Source organism: Schistocerca serialis, chromosome 2 (genome assembly GCF_023864345.2).
Source record: "Schistocerca serialis cubense isolate TAMUIC-IGC-003099 chromosome 2, iqSchSeri2.2, whole genome shotgun sequence".
Taxonomy (NCBI): domain Eukaryota; kingdom Metazoa; phylum Arthropoda; class Insecta; order Orthoptera; family Acrididae; genus Schistocerca; species Schistocerca serialis.
The window spans coordinates 1,097,091,872-1,097,109,155 of record NC_064639.1 but is presented as its reverse complement, the minus strand read 5'-3'; positions in this window follow the sequence as shown (position 1 = coordinate 1,097,109,155).

The following is a 17,284-nucleotide window of genomic DNA, read 5'->3' as shown; positions in this document are numbered from 1 at the left end:
TAGTGCAATAATATGCTTCATAGGCACAGAAATAACAAACATCCAGATGCTACATTTGTCCAGAGGTTCCAGGTGGTATCAGTTGCAATGTCATTCACTTTTCAGTTGGGATAGTTTGCTCTAAAGGAGTATGATTTACATTTGCAGACCAGGGATCAAGCAAATGCAAGTTATTTTTACCAGCTATTGTCCAAAAGCACTGCTCATACCATAGGTCTAGTACTCTTACGCCCATTTTCCCCACTCTTACTTGCTGTGACGAAAATATTCCCTACTGCCTTTGTAAGATCATGCACACGAGAAAGTATCATAGGGGGCAGAACACCTCCAACTTCCCACAACACAATAAGTAACTTTCCAGTCAATTTACCATCCAGATTAACAGTGACATAATAGTACATGGATGCATTAAGGCACTGATGTTAGTTGATCATGATCAGGGGCGGCTCTTGGGTTCCATACTGTGGAAGGCTGCAAAATTTATCGATCAGAACTATCCCTGACCTCGCACTATGCTGTCACCATAGCCAATATTTAAGGGTGAAGGGTTTCGAGGGAAAGATCACAGTCTCGCCAAAAGTTTACACACTATATCTTCTTTTTGTTTCACAATCAGTTACTAAACAACATCAAAAGCTAAATCTAAGTCTACAGGTAACTTATTTATCCTCCAGCATACAACGAATCGTAGTAAAAGATGCGTTTTGGAGATATCTTTAAGGTGGTTCATGTTAACTTCACTGTATGCTTAATGTTATTTTCATTCCTGAACTTCAGATGTTTAATGTTTTGCGTGCTCAAACTGCAGTGTATGTGAGTTCACTTGACCAAACAGTGATGCTGCCATGAATTCATCAATCTTTTGCTGTGACTGGTTGACATGAGCAACTGGAACAACTGCCATGGTAGTTTGCACACCATATTTTTCGTATTTATACATATATATTACGAAAATATGCATTTTAAGTGATATAGCGCGCACAGACGCTCAACTGTATTTTGTACTTTGCTCTGTTAAAATTACGTGTATATACTTGCCTATTTTTGTTCTTGAATCATATTTACATCGGATCTGGGCACACCAGTTACCTTCACATTCATGCTAACATCAATTTCCAAAATTTTACTTTGTAAATTGTACACTTGGTAGGACACTCTCAGGCTGAAAAACCACAACCTTTGGGATGCAGTTTTTAGATCGGTGATTGCTGCTACAATGGCAGGTTAACAAGATTTAAGTGAGTTTGAATGTGCTATTACAGTCGGCACACGAGCGATGGGAGACAGCACTCTGAGGTATCAATGAAGTGGGCATTTTCCCGTATGACCATTACACGAGTGTAGCGTGAATAGCAGGAATCCGGTAAAACATCAGTCGTCTGACATCACTGCTGCCGTAAAAAGATCCTGCAAGAACGGGACCAATGACGACTGAAGAAAATCGTTCAACTTCACAGAAATGCACCTCTTCTGCACACTGCTGAAGGTTTCAATGCTGAGCCATCAACAAGTGTCATCGTGATGAACATTATCCATATGGGCTTTCAGAGCCGAACGCCCACTCGTTTACCCTTGATGAGTGCACGACACAAAGCTTTACACCTCGCCTGGGCCCATCAGCACTGACACTGGACTGTTGGTGACGGGAAACATGTTGCCTAATCTGACGAGTCTCGTTTCAAATTGTATTGAGTGTATGGACGTATACAGGTATGGAGGCAATGTCATGAATCTACAGGCCCTGCATGTCAGCAGAGGACTGTTCAAGCTGGTGGAGCCTCTGCAATAGTGTGGGGCGTGTGCAGTTGGAATGATATGGGACCCCTGTTACGTCTAGATACGACTCTGACAGGTGACACGTACCTAAACATCCTGTCTGATCACGTGCATCCATTCATGTCCATTGTGTATTCCGACGGACTTGGGCAATTCAGTCAGGACAATGCAACACCCCACACTTCCAGAACTGCTACAGAGTGGATCCAGGAACACTCTCCTGAGTTTAAACACCTCCTCTGGCCACCAGACTCTCCAGAAATGAACATTATTGAGCATATTTGGGATGCCTTGCAATGTGCTGGTCAGAAGAGATGTCCACACCCTTGTACTCTTAGGGATTTATGGACAGCCCAGCAGGATACATCGTATAATTTCCCTCCAGCACTACTTCAGATATCAGTCGAGCTCATGCCACATCATGTTGTGGCACTTCTGCAAGCCCGCGGGGGCCCTACATGATATTAGCCCAGATACGGCTGTTGTCATTCTGGAAAAATTTTTACAGTGGCGCTTAAAACTGCTTATAGCAATTAGTTATTCTGCTTACCAACTGATGGCATCAATAAACACTTCATCCAGTAGGGCCTTTCCATTGTTTAAAATATAATTTAGCTTCGATGGTCGAGTCAAGCTTATTCTCTGTATGCGTGAAAACTTGGTGTGCTCAAAATGGATTGCCTGCCCGATTTTCTCGTCGATGGGTAACTATAACGTCTATGTGCATATATTTATTAGTGATATAACTATTCATATATTATCTCAAATTGTTGTGTTAGCACACTCAAGTATAATATAGATACTTCCTTGCCAGATATTACCTCCTTGATCGTCTATTTTGGCAAGCAATGTTTGCTGGGATTCCCATTTCACCACAACATAATTACGTGTGCTTATACAAAATGTTAGCTACAAAGGTTGTGGTTTTAGTCACTAAAATGTATAAAATATGCTCTTAAACACGTTTAACATCACATAGGTTTTGTTTTTAATTTTCGTTGTTTTTATATCATAATTGAGAACCCAGGTTTATATTACTTTTTCATAAATTCTCGTATAAAAATCCTACTTAAAAAAGTTTTTTTACAAGCCATACTTTTCGATATAATTGCTCTTATTCAGTTATATGAAAATAAAATGCAGCATTAAGAGTAAATGCTATCAAAAGCATCGCTAATATAAGCAAAAAAAGTTTTCAAAGTCAACAATGTTGTGGAGGTCTTTGGCATTGCGGCACTGGAGATATATGTAATAATGGAATGGTCAGCTGCAGAGTGGTATGATATTGCATGGATTTTTTAAAATGTCATAAAACTGATTTATTAAAAATGGAGTCATACTTCGCAATTTCTTGTTGGAAGTTTAAAATTGTGATATTAATATTTACGTACTGTTCTAAGGTACCTTTCTGTCATGGATACAACTGGCTCCTATGATTTTCTGAACAAAAGAGTACATATGTGTTCATAGAATTTCGTCAAAGAGGTCATAAAAATGTTTTTCACGAATATCCAACTGTTCATTGAGAAGCACTGACGATTCATCTCTATGATGGGCATATATCTCGATCTCCTCCAAAATATCAAATAATAAGCCTTTATTAGCGTAATGAGGGACTTGCAAATTCTGTTGTACCATCCCTTCGGCAAGCTTATTAAAAGTTATGTGATGGTCAGAGACTGATTATGCTCGTGCGGTACCTGATGTATGTTCTTTGTATCATGTATTAAAGCTTCGGCCTGTTTGGCCAATGTATATTTTTCTACAATCACCACATTGGATCTTGTAAACCCCTGATCTGAGAAATCTATCGTTATAATTACATACAGGATGTCTTAATTTATTTTTCAAAGTATTGTTAGTTTCAAAAGCTATTGTTATTTCAGAATTCTTAAACAGATTACTGATCCTATCTGATATGTTCCCCATGTAGGTCATTTTTGTGTGTTTATGAGCTCCTATTAGTGGTGTGCTTAGTGATTGTTGCATTTTATGGAACATAATGTCAACTTGATGTGTGTCAAAAGAATTGGTCTTCACAATCTGTTTTAGAATAGTTGTTTCTTTTTTAATTTCATTTTCTTCAAGGGGTAATTTTAACATCCAGTGGATCATTAACTTAAAAAATGATTTTTGATATTTGTCAGGATGACATGACCTAGCATTAATAAGATCTGTAGTTGTAGGTGTTCTGTATATGGCAAAGCAATGTTTGACATTGTTATAGGATATAACGAGATCCAGATTGTTAATACCTTTTTTATTTTCGTGTTCAACTGTAAATTGTAGTTTTGGATGTACAGAGTTCAATTTTGTAGTAAACCTATCGATTTCATCTTTTGGACCATTATAAAGTATTAAAGTATCATCTACATACCGTTTATAATACAAAATTTTGTTTGCAGTGTCTGGATTATTTAAAAAAATGTAAATTACATTGAAATAAAAGGTACCACATGAGCAAAATTAGTCTTTGGCCATCACATAACTTTTAATAAGCATGCCAAAGGGACGGTACAACAGAATTTGCAAGTCCTTCATTATGCCAATAAAGGCTTATTAGTAAATATTTTAGAGGAGATCGAGATATATGCCCATCATAGAGATGAACTGTCAGTGCTTCTCAATGAGCAGTTGGATTTTCGTGAAAAACATTTTTATGTTCTCTTTGACGAAATAATATATTAGCAGTTTCATGGAATGACAACAGCGTGGTGACAATAGCAACAAACTTTGACACTATATATCCAACTCATCCAGTAATGCGATATTCATGTCTGGAGAAAAGACAGATAGCAATTCAACAACCAACAGTAAGTTAGTAGTGGTAAAACACACTAAATATTTCACTCTACAGGTTATTTATCAGGGGTAATAAATGGTACTTCCCCATAATTGCACATTTCGTCGATGTAGCTGAGCGCAATGTATGACACCTCTTCAGGGAGGATGGTGGTAAATTAGATCACACGGAATTTCGCCGAAGAATCGTCACTGTCATTCTGGACTCAAACTGATGTGTTGCTACGCAGAGAGGAAGGTCATCTAAAATGGCAAAAATTGGTTCTAGATATGACAGGCTATTGCGGATTTGCCACTATAGCCTGCATCACCTAGGTTGGCACTTCCGTGCATGGAGGTGTAGCGGAGTGGGAGTGTGTGTGTGTGGGGGGGGGATGGAGGGAGGGGGGAGTTGAGAACTGCATGCGTGCAGCAGCAGAGAGAGGGTAAAGAAAGTCCATGGTGCTGAACTGCATTGCTGTGGATAACAGTCAGGCTTGTTTGGCTACTGTACATTGTATTGCACGTTCAGATCTATGAGGGGAGTAATAAATATTAAAAACAATTTCGATCAATCGTCATGAGAGAAATATTAATTCACTTCCTGATGATGTTGCATCCTCCGCTCCACAGATTTACTCTAGGTGGCATCAGGAGGCGAGAACAGCTGACACAGCTTTGCGAAGATGTGAAGTACAATTTTTCTCAAAATGATGATTGTCTAACGACAAGATCATTGAAACTGCTTGCAATAATTACCATTTATTGCGATTTGAACTGCATGATAAATAATAATTTAATACACAACAAAATTAGCTTCAAGCACAACCCAAAATCATTATATTTGTCTGACAACTGCTTCTACTCAATAGAATTTCTAAAAATGTGTGACCTGTGTAGTTGTGTTTGACTATAGTTAAGTGTAGAAAAGAATTACTGGTAGAAAAGACTAATGCAAAAAACTATCGTAAAAATTGTCAGTAAGTTGTGATACCTTTCGCTGTTAACCAGCACTATGAGCATAAACTAACACGTCCGATATTACAGTGAGAGACCAGATTTATAATCCTTTAAACAAGCAAACAATTAACCGTCATCTGTGAATAACTCCAGGAAATGTTACTGTATTTTAGGGCCTTATCCCGCTCGTGCCTTGAAAATGACGGAGGTTTACATGTGGAAATATTGGACTTCAAATGAATTTATCTGGCTCCATTTTCTCATGTTATTAAAGCATAAAAAGTACTGGGAGAAGCTTAACTTCTCCTAGGGCAATATTTTGAATGTTATAGTCTGCATAACTAAAATGATACAATGTCCTAATCAATAGGGCTAGGAAGTTCTCATTATTATGTATGCAACTGATATGTTGACAGAAACATTTTTTAAACCACGAGTCTTTAAAACTAAGAAATATTATTACTTTTTCGCAAAGTTTATTTCGTAATACCATTGTTACTTCTATTTGAGTCTGTTCCTGAAAAATCTGATCGTAAATTTACGATGATAGGTTCAATGGTTATATCCATCATCATACCTGTCAAATTCTTCTTTCTGAAGCTTTTCAGCATTCCTCACTAACTGTGCACATGCTGGAGGTGGAGTGTTGTCTATTGCCTCATTAGGTGGAATGTTGTCTATTGCCTCACTGTCTACTGTCTCATGCACAAGCGATTCACTGTATGTTATCTTGATGTTTTCTTTTTTTCTCCCACATAGCCTTAAAACCCTTTGCCCAAATTAATTTTATGGAGCTACACTGGCAGTGACACGGGGATAAACGCAAACTGTGTGACCCCATTCCATGCAAGGAAGTAAAGTTAGTATGCTCTGTCACATGGCTTGTATAAATTAACGAGCTGCAGGAGATTGGCACGAGTCACCAGATGGTGCTTAATATTTTTATTTTTAAGCCGGGGAAAAATATCCGCTTTTCTGGTGTTTGTGCTTGATGTTTTCTCTATAACAGTTCAATTATAATTGACAATGATCGACTTCAAAGCAAGGTATGACAATAATTGTGAATCCCACCATGAAAATTACAGCATTCATTTCCGATTGGTAATCACTGATGTTTTTCTTACATGTAAATACAAGTTTATTCTGAGAGACAAAACCAGAATATGAGTCAGAATGCAGAATAATTATCTGAGAACCTATTCCTATGAGAACATTAAAACTGCCAGTACCATCACTCATTTTCCAGCAGATCTTCTTCGAATGATTCTAACTGACCCATGTTTCATCAACGTAATACACTGCTGAACTACCTCCTTCTCTTGTATCTTGAATCTATGTATGGGATATAATTCGTGCTGCACCTATGTCACTTCTTTGAACTAAAAACTCTCTCCTTAACGTATCTGGAACCAATTTATTTTAAAATTCTTTACAATGACGAACCTGCATAGCTGTAACATGTTTTTGTGACATCTGGCATTCATCATTCAAATAAGGCACTTTAAAACGTCATTGTTAAAACCATCCATTTGTGTTACAGGTTCCTTGCGGTTTCGATGCTTCCCAGGTGCGACGAAACCATCTGTTTCTACCCTTCTTACAGCTCTGATACTTTCGTTTATAACTCTTTTTGCAGTTCTTTTGCCAACACCACATGGTTCTGCAGTCCATTCTTGTGTTTTCAAAGGCCAACAGTAGGAGACTTGCTTTCAAATTCATGTATGAAAAAGTTATAAATGCAGTAAATAATTCGCCTGACCTACTTGTGAAGCACTTCACATTTGTTGCCATCACCTGACTTTTTTTAATTGCACACACTCACAACTATACTGCTACAAGAAAAAAAAAGAAACAAAAAAATTGACTGTTGAATGAATAATTCGGTTGTTGCGAAGTACGGCAACAGTGCAACATGTAGGAGCGAGATTCTCGGTTTCTAGCAGTGACTCTGTGCTAACTGCCCGGAAAGAGAATGAATATTATTGGCTGCCAGTGGCTAATGGATGGGGATGCACAGAACGGCTGAAAATAGGGCTGCCTTCTTACATGACACGAACTTCAGAACCTGTTACAGGAAAGAAGAAACAACTTCAATGCTGCCAACGTCAAAAAAATTCTACAACACAGTGCATTAAATATAGCGTGCCACTTCATGTATTACGTTTCATACTGTTCCACACAAAATAGTTAGGCAATATTGTTCGAATGCTTAAGTAGTGACATTGTGCTAAGTGAATGAAAATTCAGCTAAAGTCCTTCCAGAAGGATGGGCCATTTTTCAAAATTCATACAAATAAAAATTGTAAAACTATCATATACAGGTGATTAAATAAAGTTTTTATTAAAATGCAAACAAAAAATAATTCATCCCTATCTGGGTTAGGTAGATGTACCAATTTCCTAGTCTCTTCAGTGTATTTCTCGTTCAGTCTGTTAATTTCCGTCTTACGGCCATAATCACGTCGGAAATTTTTTCAGTTGAATCATCTGAGTACAAATGACAGCACCGCCAATGCGCTGCCCTTGTTTACATTGCGTACGCGTTACTACCACCATCTGTATATGTGCATATCGCCGAATGAAGAGTGGCAAATTTCGTCACTAGATCGTTTAGTAAACTCGAGAGCATCGGTCGGCGGCTGGCAGACTAAATACTAAAAGTATTCTCAAAGTATAAATTACATACTCAAATTATTTACATTTTTTCTGCAGATAGCAATTCATTTGAGCGCCACCCTTATTATTTTTTCTAGTAACGTACAATAAAGTGCTGAATAATTAGAACTCTCAGTGGTTAGTTGTAGGCAGCATAAAAGCTCTGTACACACGAATGCAACACAAGTATTTTAGTTAATGAACAAGGAAATTTTATAAACCGTTTTCAGACTCTGTCAACCTCTGAAACCTCTATTAAATCGGAGAAATTATATTCATTTAAACGCCATTTTTGTGCTCGCTGCTCGAACGACAGTTTGAAGCTGCTTTATGAAACTCCGTGCGAGTTCACTCGGCACTACGACTACGGTCTTTGACAACGAAAAGCCCCCTTGGCAGTGCGGCTCCTTTGATGTGCGCCAGCATACACTTTGACACGGAAGTAGCTCCTCTGCAGTGCGTCGGCACGTGCTGCGTATCGTGAGCCGGTATTTTTTTTTTTTATAAAAGACGAATCTAAACGAAGAACACAAATTTTATTGCCACTTTTTCAGTAGTTGCGATCTTGTACGGAGCGCTTCGTTATTGTCGAGGCTCATAACGTTTCTTTTGCATCGATATGGATCCTAAAAAGCGTGTAAGTTACAGTGAAAATAGTAAGTTTTTGACCGAGCGGACTGAACAATATTTTTTTACACTGCCTGATGGGCCTGGAGCTGTTCCAGTCTGCCTCATATGTAACAGAACTGTCACTCTTGTTAAAACAGCCAATTTAAAGCGGCTCCACGAAACAACTGATCGGCAGTTCCACAAACATTTTTCTCTGGGTAGTGAAGCTCGTCAAGAAAAACTTCAGGTATATCTAGCTTCTTATAAAAAATAAAAAAATAAAGAAAACGGCCTTCCTATTTCGCTCTATGAGCGAGAAAGAGAAATTTGCAGTAGCAGCGAGGCGTGTGTATTCGGACGCTTAATAAACACCAGAAACATTTTTAAAACTCTGAGATGGTTAAAAAGTGTATGTTCGAAGTGGCTGTGGGAATTTTTGAGGGGAAAAAGGATTTGCCCCAATTCAATGCATCCCACTGTCGACAAGAAGTAATAGTAGAAGAAGCGAAGTTCTGGAACCGAAATTTTGGCCACTGACATAAAGTAATTTGTTCGATCTTTTGCAGAGGGCGCCTTGCTACGTCATAGCACTAGATGAATCATGTGATGTTGTTGTTGATGAAAAAATGTCCATTTTCGTGCGGCTGTTCGATATTAAAAGTAAAGAATTTAGGGAAGAATTATCAACAACTTTGCCATGGAAAGGCAAGAGTCGCGGAGAAGATTTAGTCAAGATTTTTGATGGCTTCATGACAAGATGGTACCTCTTTCAACTGACGGGGCCCCAGCAATGATCGGCAAAGAAAAAGGACTAGTAAATAGAATCAGAGATAAAAATGCTGGGCTACTATTTTATCAGTGCATAATTCACCAGGCAACCCTTTGTGGAAAACTGAGTGTGACTGTGAAAAAGAAATGGACAGTTTGATAAAGTTGAATAATTTTATGAGGTCTCGTTGTGGTCTTCATCACAGACAGCTCAAAGAATTTCTTTCTGAGTGTGATTCGACGCATTTTGACTTGCTGCATTACAACTACGTTCGTTTGCTAAGTAAAGGTCAAATGACAACGTTTTTGGCAAATAAAAGAAGAAATAACGTCCTTCTTACAGAATCTGGATTCACAAGAAGCAAGAAACCATTTGGACCTCCTAGCAAACGAATGTAGTACGCTAGCTGTGGCTTCCTCGAAAGACATTCTGAAACATTCAAATTCCCTCAATACCGAGATACAAGAAAATGAGAAATTAATATGTGATCTGATATAAAATATGTCCTATTTCCATCGCAAACTGGATATCTTTGAAAAATACATTGAAAGTCAAGAATTTCTTTACTTTCCAACAATTTTTGAATACAAAAATAATTCTGAAATAGACATTTCAGTATTCTCAAATGCTATGTCAGATTTTAAGAAGGAATTTGCAGCAAGATTCCAAGACTTTTCAGACATAGAGAAGCTGTTGCGATTCTTGAAATCCCCTTTTGAAGTTTATCCAGTGGCAGAATGAACGGATGTGGCTGCGAAGTTGTTCTGGTTTTCGAAGCCTTTACTCCAAATGGAGCTAACAGACTTGCAGGAAGACGTTTCCTTGCAAACGTATAAAACTGCATCCAGCGAAGAATTTTGGAGTTAACACGTCCCAGAAAAACATGAAAACTGCAAAAAAATTAGCCATATACTTGGCTACTATGTTAGGTTCCACATATATTTGTGAAATTTAATTTTGAAAAATGAATTTTTTGAAGAAAAAGTATTGCTCAAGATCAACGGCCGCCCACCTTGAAGACACCACCCACACAAGTTCCTCCCAAATTGAAGCTAACTTTAATAACCTGGCTCAAGATGTGAAATTATCATTAACAAAGCTTATAATTTTGTAGGGTGTACTCATCCATTTGCTTTATATCTGCTGCTGCCACAGACTCACGTTGTCCACTGTAATGTGGTTTTTACGCCATGAATGATCAATAGAAACATTATGATTCAGAAGCTTTATTCTAAATTACGTCATAATTATACTGTCATGCTTACAACAGTGATGTACATCTTACTTAAGCAATTACATGCTTCTCGCAAAATAGCTTCTAAGACACTGCTCTCCGATGTCAACATGGCTGCCCCTTTATATATAAATCCAAACCATCTTCAGTATTGTTATAAAGAGTTTTTTAATAAAATTACAATTAAAACTGCTGCCATAAAATTAATGACATATTTCAACAGCTGCGCTGGCTCTGATAGAGCAAATACATTTATCGATTTTTAAGTATTTAACATTTTAGGAGTGTGTGAATACACAAATATGAAATATTAACAATACTTTTACTATTTGTATAAAATGCAAAAGATGCATGGTTCGGAAAATGTTCCTACCAATGTATATGTTTCCAAGTCTCCCATTGAATGTGGCAAAATAGCTCTTTTTTTTATTACTGACAAAACACCTAAAGAACTAGAGTATATAGAGGGAGTATATAGAGGGTCTATACAGGGGCGATGTTCTTGAGGACAGTATTATGGAAATGGAAGAGGATGTTGATGAAGATGAAATGGGAGATATGATACTGTGTAAAGAGTTTGACAGAGCACTGAAAGACCTAAGTCGAAACAAGGCCCCGGGAGTAGACAACATTCCATTAGAACTACTGATGGCCTTGGGAGAGCCAGTCATGACAAAACTCTACCATCTGGAGAGCATGATGTATGAGACAGGCGAAATACCTTCAGACTTCAAGAAGAATATAATAATTCCAATCCCAAAGAAAGCAGGTGTTGACAGATGTGAAAATCACCGAACTATCAGTTTAATAAGTCACAGCTGCAAAATACTAACGCGAATTCTTTACAGACGAATAGAAAAACTGGTAGAAGCCGACCTCGGGGAAGATCAGTTTGGATTCCGTAGAAATGTTGGAACACGTGAGGCAATACTGACCTTACAACTTATCTTGAAAGATTAAGGAAAGGCAAACCTATGTTTCAAGCGTTTGTAGACTTAGAGAAAGCTTTTGACATGTTGACTGGATTACTCTCTTTCAAATTCTAAAGGTGGCAGGGGTAAAACACAGGGAGCGAAAGGGCTATTTACAATTTGTACAGAAACCAGATGGAAGTTATAAGAGTCGAGGGTCACGAAAGGGATGCACGGGAGGGAGTGAGACAGGGTTGTAGCCTCTCCCCGGTGCTATTCAATCTGTATATTGAGCAAGCAGTAAAGGAAACAAAAGAAAAGTTCGGAGTAGGAATTACAATCCATGGAGAAGAAATAAAAACTTTTAGGTTCGCCGACGACATTGTAATTCTGTCAGAGACAGCAAAGGACTTGGAAGAGCAGTCGAACGGAATGGATAGTGTCTTGAAAGGAGGGTATAAGATGAACATCAACAAAAGCAAAACGAGGATAATGGAATGTAGTCGAATTAAATCGGGTGATGCTGAGGGAATTAGATTAGGAAATGAGACACTTATAGTAGTAAATGGGTTTTGCTATTTGAGGAGCAAAATAACTGATGATGGTCTAAGTAGAGAGGATATAAAATGTAGACTGGCAATGGGAAGGAAAGCGTTTCTGAAGAAGAGAAATTTGCTAACATCGAGTATTGATGTAAGTGTCAGGAAGTCGTATCTGAATGTACTTGTATGGAGTGTAGCCATGTATGGAAGTGAAACATGGACGATAAATAGTTTGGACAAGAAGAGAATAGAAACATTCGAAATGTGGTGCTACAGAAAAATGCTGAAGATTATATGGGTAGATCACATAACTGATGAGGAGGTATTGAATAGAATTGGGGAGGAGTTTTTGACTAGAAGAAGGGATCGGTTGGTAGGACATGTTCTGAGGCATCAAGGGATCACCAATTTAGTACTGGAGGGCAGCTTGGAAGGTAAAAATCGTAGAGGGAGACCAAGAGATGAATACACTAAGCAGATTCAGAAGGATGTAGGTACTGGGAGATGAAGAAGCTTGCACAGGATAGAGTAGCATGGAGAGCTGCATCAAACCAGTCTCAGGACTAAAGACCACAGCAACAACATGTTAATCCTAAATATCCCTACCAGTCACAGGACCTATACACCTCAACACAACTACAATTCAGTAAACAGTTTTATGGTATCAGTTTTTTAAGTACAGGTTTATCTATACCACTGACTTCATCAGTGATTCCTGTTTGTTTAAAATTGGATCGAAAAATACGTGTTCTTGGTTCAAATGGTTCAAATGGCTCTGAGCACTATGCGACTTAACTTCTGAAGTCATCAGTCGGCTAGAACTTAGAAGTAATTAAACCTAAGTAACCTAAGGACATCACACACGTCCATGCCCGAGGCAGGATTCGAACCTGCGACCACAGCGGTCGGACGGTTCCAGACTGTAGCGCCAAGAACCGCACGGCCACTCCGGCCGGCATACGTGTTCTAATGGGTTTCAATGGACTGTTACGCCTCAAAGGCCGCAAATGTAATTTCTTCCATTGATATTTTAAAACAAATATGCCTGTCTACTGCATTTCATATTTTATCAAAACTAAAATAAAAAATGGAACTGAATATAGTTTTTTTCTGGATTTTTCATTACAAATATGCCTCTCTATTGTATTTCATATTATTGTGTGAAGGAGAATTGATATAAAAAATTAATCACTTGAAGGACGGGCCATGAGCGGATGGCAGAGTGTAGACAGCCCCGGCTGTGCGCTGCGGGCGTGTGCTGTGTGATGCCGCCCGCGGAAGCGAGTGCCGGGCCGGCTGCGTACAATGCTCCATTGGTGGCACGAACACAACCCCGCCCTGCACGAAATACCTCGGCTGGTGCACACACGCCGACAGTGCAGAGTCTTCCGCGTCTCAGCAGCAACGAGAGCATCAGAGGCAACCGCTTCCCAATGAGATCTACGTCTACGAGGGCTAGTTCTAAATTAATAATTGCCACCTCGAAAAAAATCCAGCTGCGACCATCAAATTTTATGATGCGACACATTCTTCTTCCCATAGGTTGATGTTAGGTTAGGTTAGTAGCTTGCTTATACAGGGTGTTACAAAAAGGTACGGCCAAACTTTCAGGAAACATTCCTCATACACAAAGAAAGAAAATACGTTATGTGGGCATGTGTCCGGAAACGCTTACTTTCCATGTTAGAGCTCATTTTATTACTTCTCTTCAAATCACATTAATCATGGAATGGAAACACACAGCAACAGAACGTACCAGCGTGACTTCAAACATTTTGTTACAGGAAATGTTCAAAATGTCCTCCGTTAGCGAGGATACATGCATCCACCCTCCGTCGCATGGAATCCCTGATGCGCTGATGCAGCCCTGGGGAACGGCGTATTGTATCACAGCCGTCCACAATACGAGCACGAAGAGTCTCTACATTTGGTACCGGGGTTGCGTAGACAAGAGCTTTCAAATGCCCCCATAAATGAAAGTCAAGAGGTTTGAGGTCAGGAGAGCGTGGAGGCCATGGAATTGGTCCGCCTCTACCAATCCATCGGTCACCGAATCTGTTGTTGAGAAGCGTACGAACACTTCGACTGAAACGTGCAGGAGCTCCATTGTGCATGAACCACATGTTGTGTCGTACCTGTAAAGGCACATGTTCTAGCAGCACAGGTAGAGTATCCCGTATGACATCATGATAACGTGCTCCATTGAGCGTAGGTGGAAGAACATGGGGCCCAATGAAGACATCACTAACGATGGCTGCCCAAACGTTCACAGAAAATCTGTGTTGATGACGTGATTGCACAACTGCGTGCGGATTCTCGTCAGCCCACACATGTTGATTGTGAAATTTGCACTGAAATGAGGATTGACACATTGTTGGATGAACCATTCGCAGAAGTGTACCCGTGGAGGCCAATCAGCTGCTGATAGTGCCTGCACACGCTGTGCATGGTACGGAAACAACTGGTTCTCCCGTAGCACTCTCCATACAGTGACGTGGTCAACGTTACTTTGTACAGCAGCAACTTCTCTGACGCGGGCATTAGGGTTATCGTCAACTGCACGAAGAACTGCCTCGTCCATTGCAGGTGTCCTCGTCGTTCTAGGTCTTCCCCAGTCGCGAGTCATAGGCTGGAATGTTCCGTGCTCCCTAAGACGCCCATCAATTGCTTCGAACGTCTTCCTGTCGGGACACCTTCGTTCTGGAAATCTGTCTCGATACAAACGTACCGCGCCACGGCTATTGCCCCGTGCTAATCCATACATCAAATGGGCATCTGCCAACTCCGCATTTGTAAACATTGCACTGACAGCAAAACCACGTTCGTGATGAACACTAACCCGTTGATGCTGCGTACTGATGTGCTTGATGCTAGTACTGTAGAACAATGAGTCGCATGTAAATATAACCACCGAAGTCAACATTGCCTTCCTTCAATTGGGCCAACTGGCGGTGAATCGAGGAAGTACAGTACATACTGACGAAACTAAAATGAGCTCTAACATGGAAATTAAGCTTTTCCGGACACATGTCCACATAACATCTTCTCTTTATTTGTGTGTGAGGAATGTTTCCTGAAAGTTTGGCCGTACCTTTTTGGAATACCCTGTATAAGCAGTGATACTCAGTGTGTGGTCCACAGGAGGAGTGGTGGGGGGGGGGGGGGGGGGGCGGCTAGCAATTCCAGCCCGGAAAAGAATTCGTATCTACGATACTGCAGTGCCTGTGTTGTTCAGAAGACTAATGCAATGTTCCTTGAGATACTCATCCATGCATATCCGATAGAACATTGCACCGTTCTTCTTGATAACACAGACTCTGCAATGTCGTACTTATCCGCCGATACTGGGCAGCGATTTTCAATTAAAATATCCTCCCCTATAAGAGAAATATATAATGTTTGTACGAGTACAGGTTGTGACGCAGGAACGACGAAAACGACGAATATGAATACGGATGTTTGGGTCCGGTCATGAGTACTGTGCGGATAGCCAAAGCGGAGGTCTCTGCCCGCAGTGCCACCGCCCAGTCTCTGATTAACACCAGAATGAGATTTTCACTCTGCAGAGGAGTGTGCGCTGATGTGACACTTCCTGGCAGACTAAAACTGTGTGCCGGACCGAGACTCGAACTCGGGACCTTTGCCTTTCACGGGCTAGTGCTCTACCTACTGAGCTACCCAAGCACGACTCACGCCCCGTCCTCACAGCTTTACTTCTGCCAGTACCTCGTCTCCTACCATCCAAAATTTACAGAAGCTCTCCTGCGAACCTTGCAGAAGTAGCACTCCTGAAAGAAAGGATATTGCGGAGACACAGCCACAGCCTGGGGGATGTTTCCAGAATGAGATTTTCACCCTGCAGCGGAAGTAGAGCACTTTCCCGCGAAAGGCAAAGGTCCCGACTTCGAGTCTCGGTCCGGCACACAGTTTTAATCAGCCAGGAAGTTACACATCTGATTAGCACCTTTTAACACGTGGAACAGCGTTTGATGTATGGATGCTGGTACGGAAGATCCTCACCTGTTACCTTCACGCCCAGCCTCACACAACTGATCTCCAGCTCCTCCTATGCCCGGGGAATAAGTACTCCCCGAGCTCGTAGACTCAATCTCTACATCTACATCTACATACATACTCCGCAATCCACCGTACGGTGAGTGGCGGAGGGTACCTCGTACCACAACTAACATCTTCTCTCCCTGTTCCACTCCCAAACAGAACGGGGGAAAAATGACTGCCTATATGCTTCTGTACGAGCCCTAATCTCTCTTATCTTATCTTTGTGGTCTTTCCGCGAAATATAAGTTGGCGGCAGTAAAATTGTACTGAAATGCTGGTTCTCTAAATTTCCTCAGTAGCGATTCACGAAAAGAGCGCCTCCTTTCCTCTAGAGACTCCCACCCGAGTTCCTGAAGCATTTCCGTAACACTCGCGTGATTATCAAACCTACCAGTAACAAATCTAGCAACCCGCCTCTGAATTGCTTCTATGTCCTCCCTCAATCTGACCTGATAGGGATCCCAAACGCTCGAGCAGTACTCAAGAATAGATCGTATTAGTGTTTTATAAGCGGTCTCCTATACAGATGAACCACATCTTCCCAAAATTCTAGCAATGAACCGAAGACGATGAAATGTTACTGTATCTTACTGCTACCTATCAGAACCCCTCAGAGAGCATTAAAGATAAACACCCGTCCTAATTGTCCAATTGTAAAGTGACCTGTTTCCAAATTACGTACAAAAGTAACCACTATTTCAGTATACATATAATTCGAAAATGATGCTTTGCTGATTAACATTGTTCTTATGTGAGAAACACAATATAAATGTGAAATTAATACTGTAAGTAATCGAAAGAAATGTACCACATGGTCAGGATGTACCAGTAAACCTATCATTATAAAATTACTACAGCAAATTAAATAGAACATATAAATAAAGCACGTTAAATGAATCTCCGATGTACGTTAGCACTAAAATTCAGGCACTAGTTGATTTGTTATAAACAAATTTAGAAATGTAATTGTTACCTGTAACATAATTAG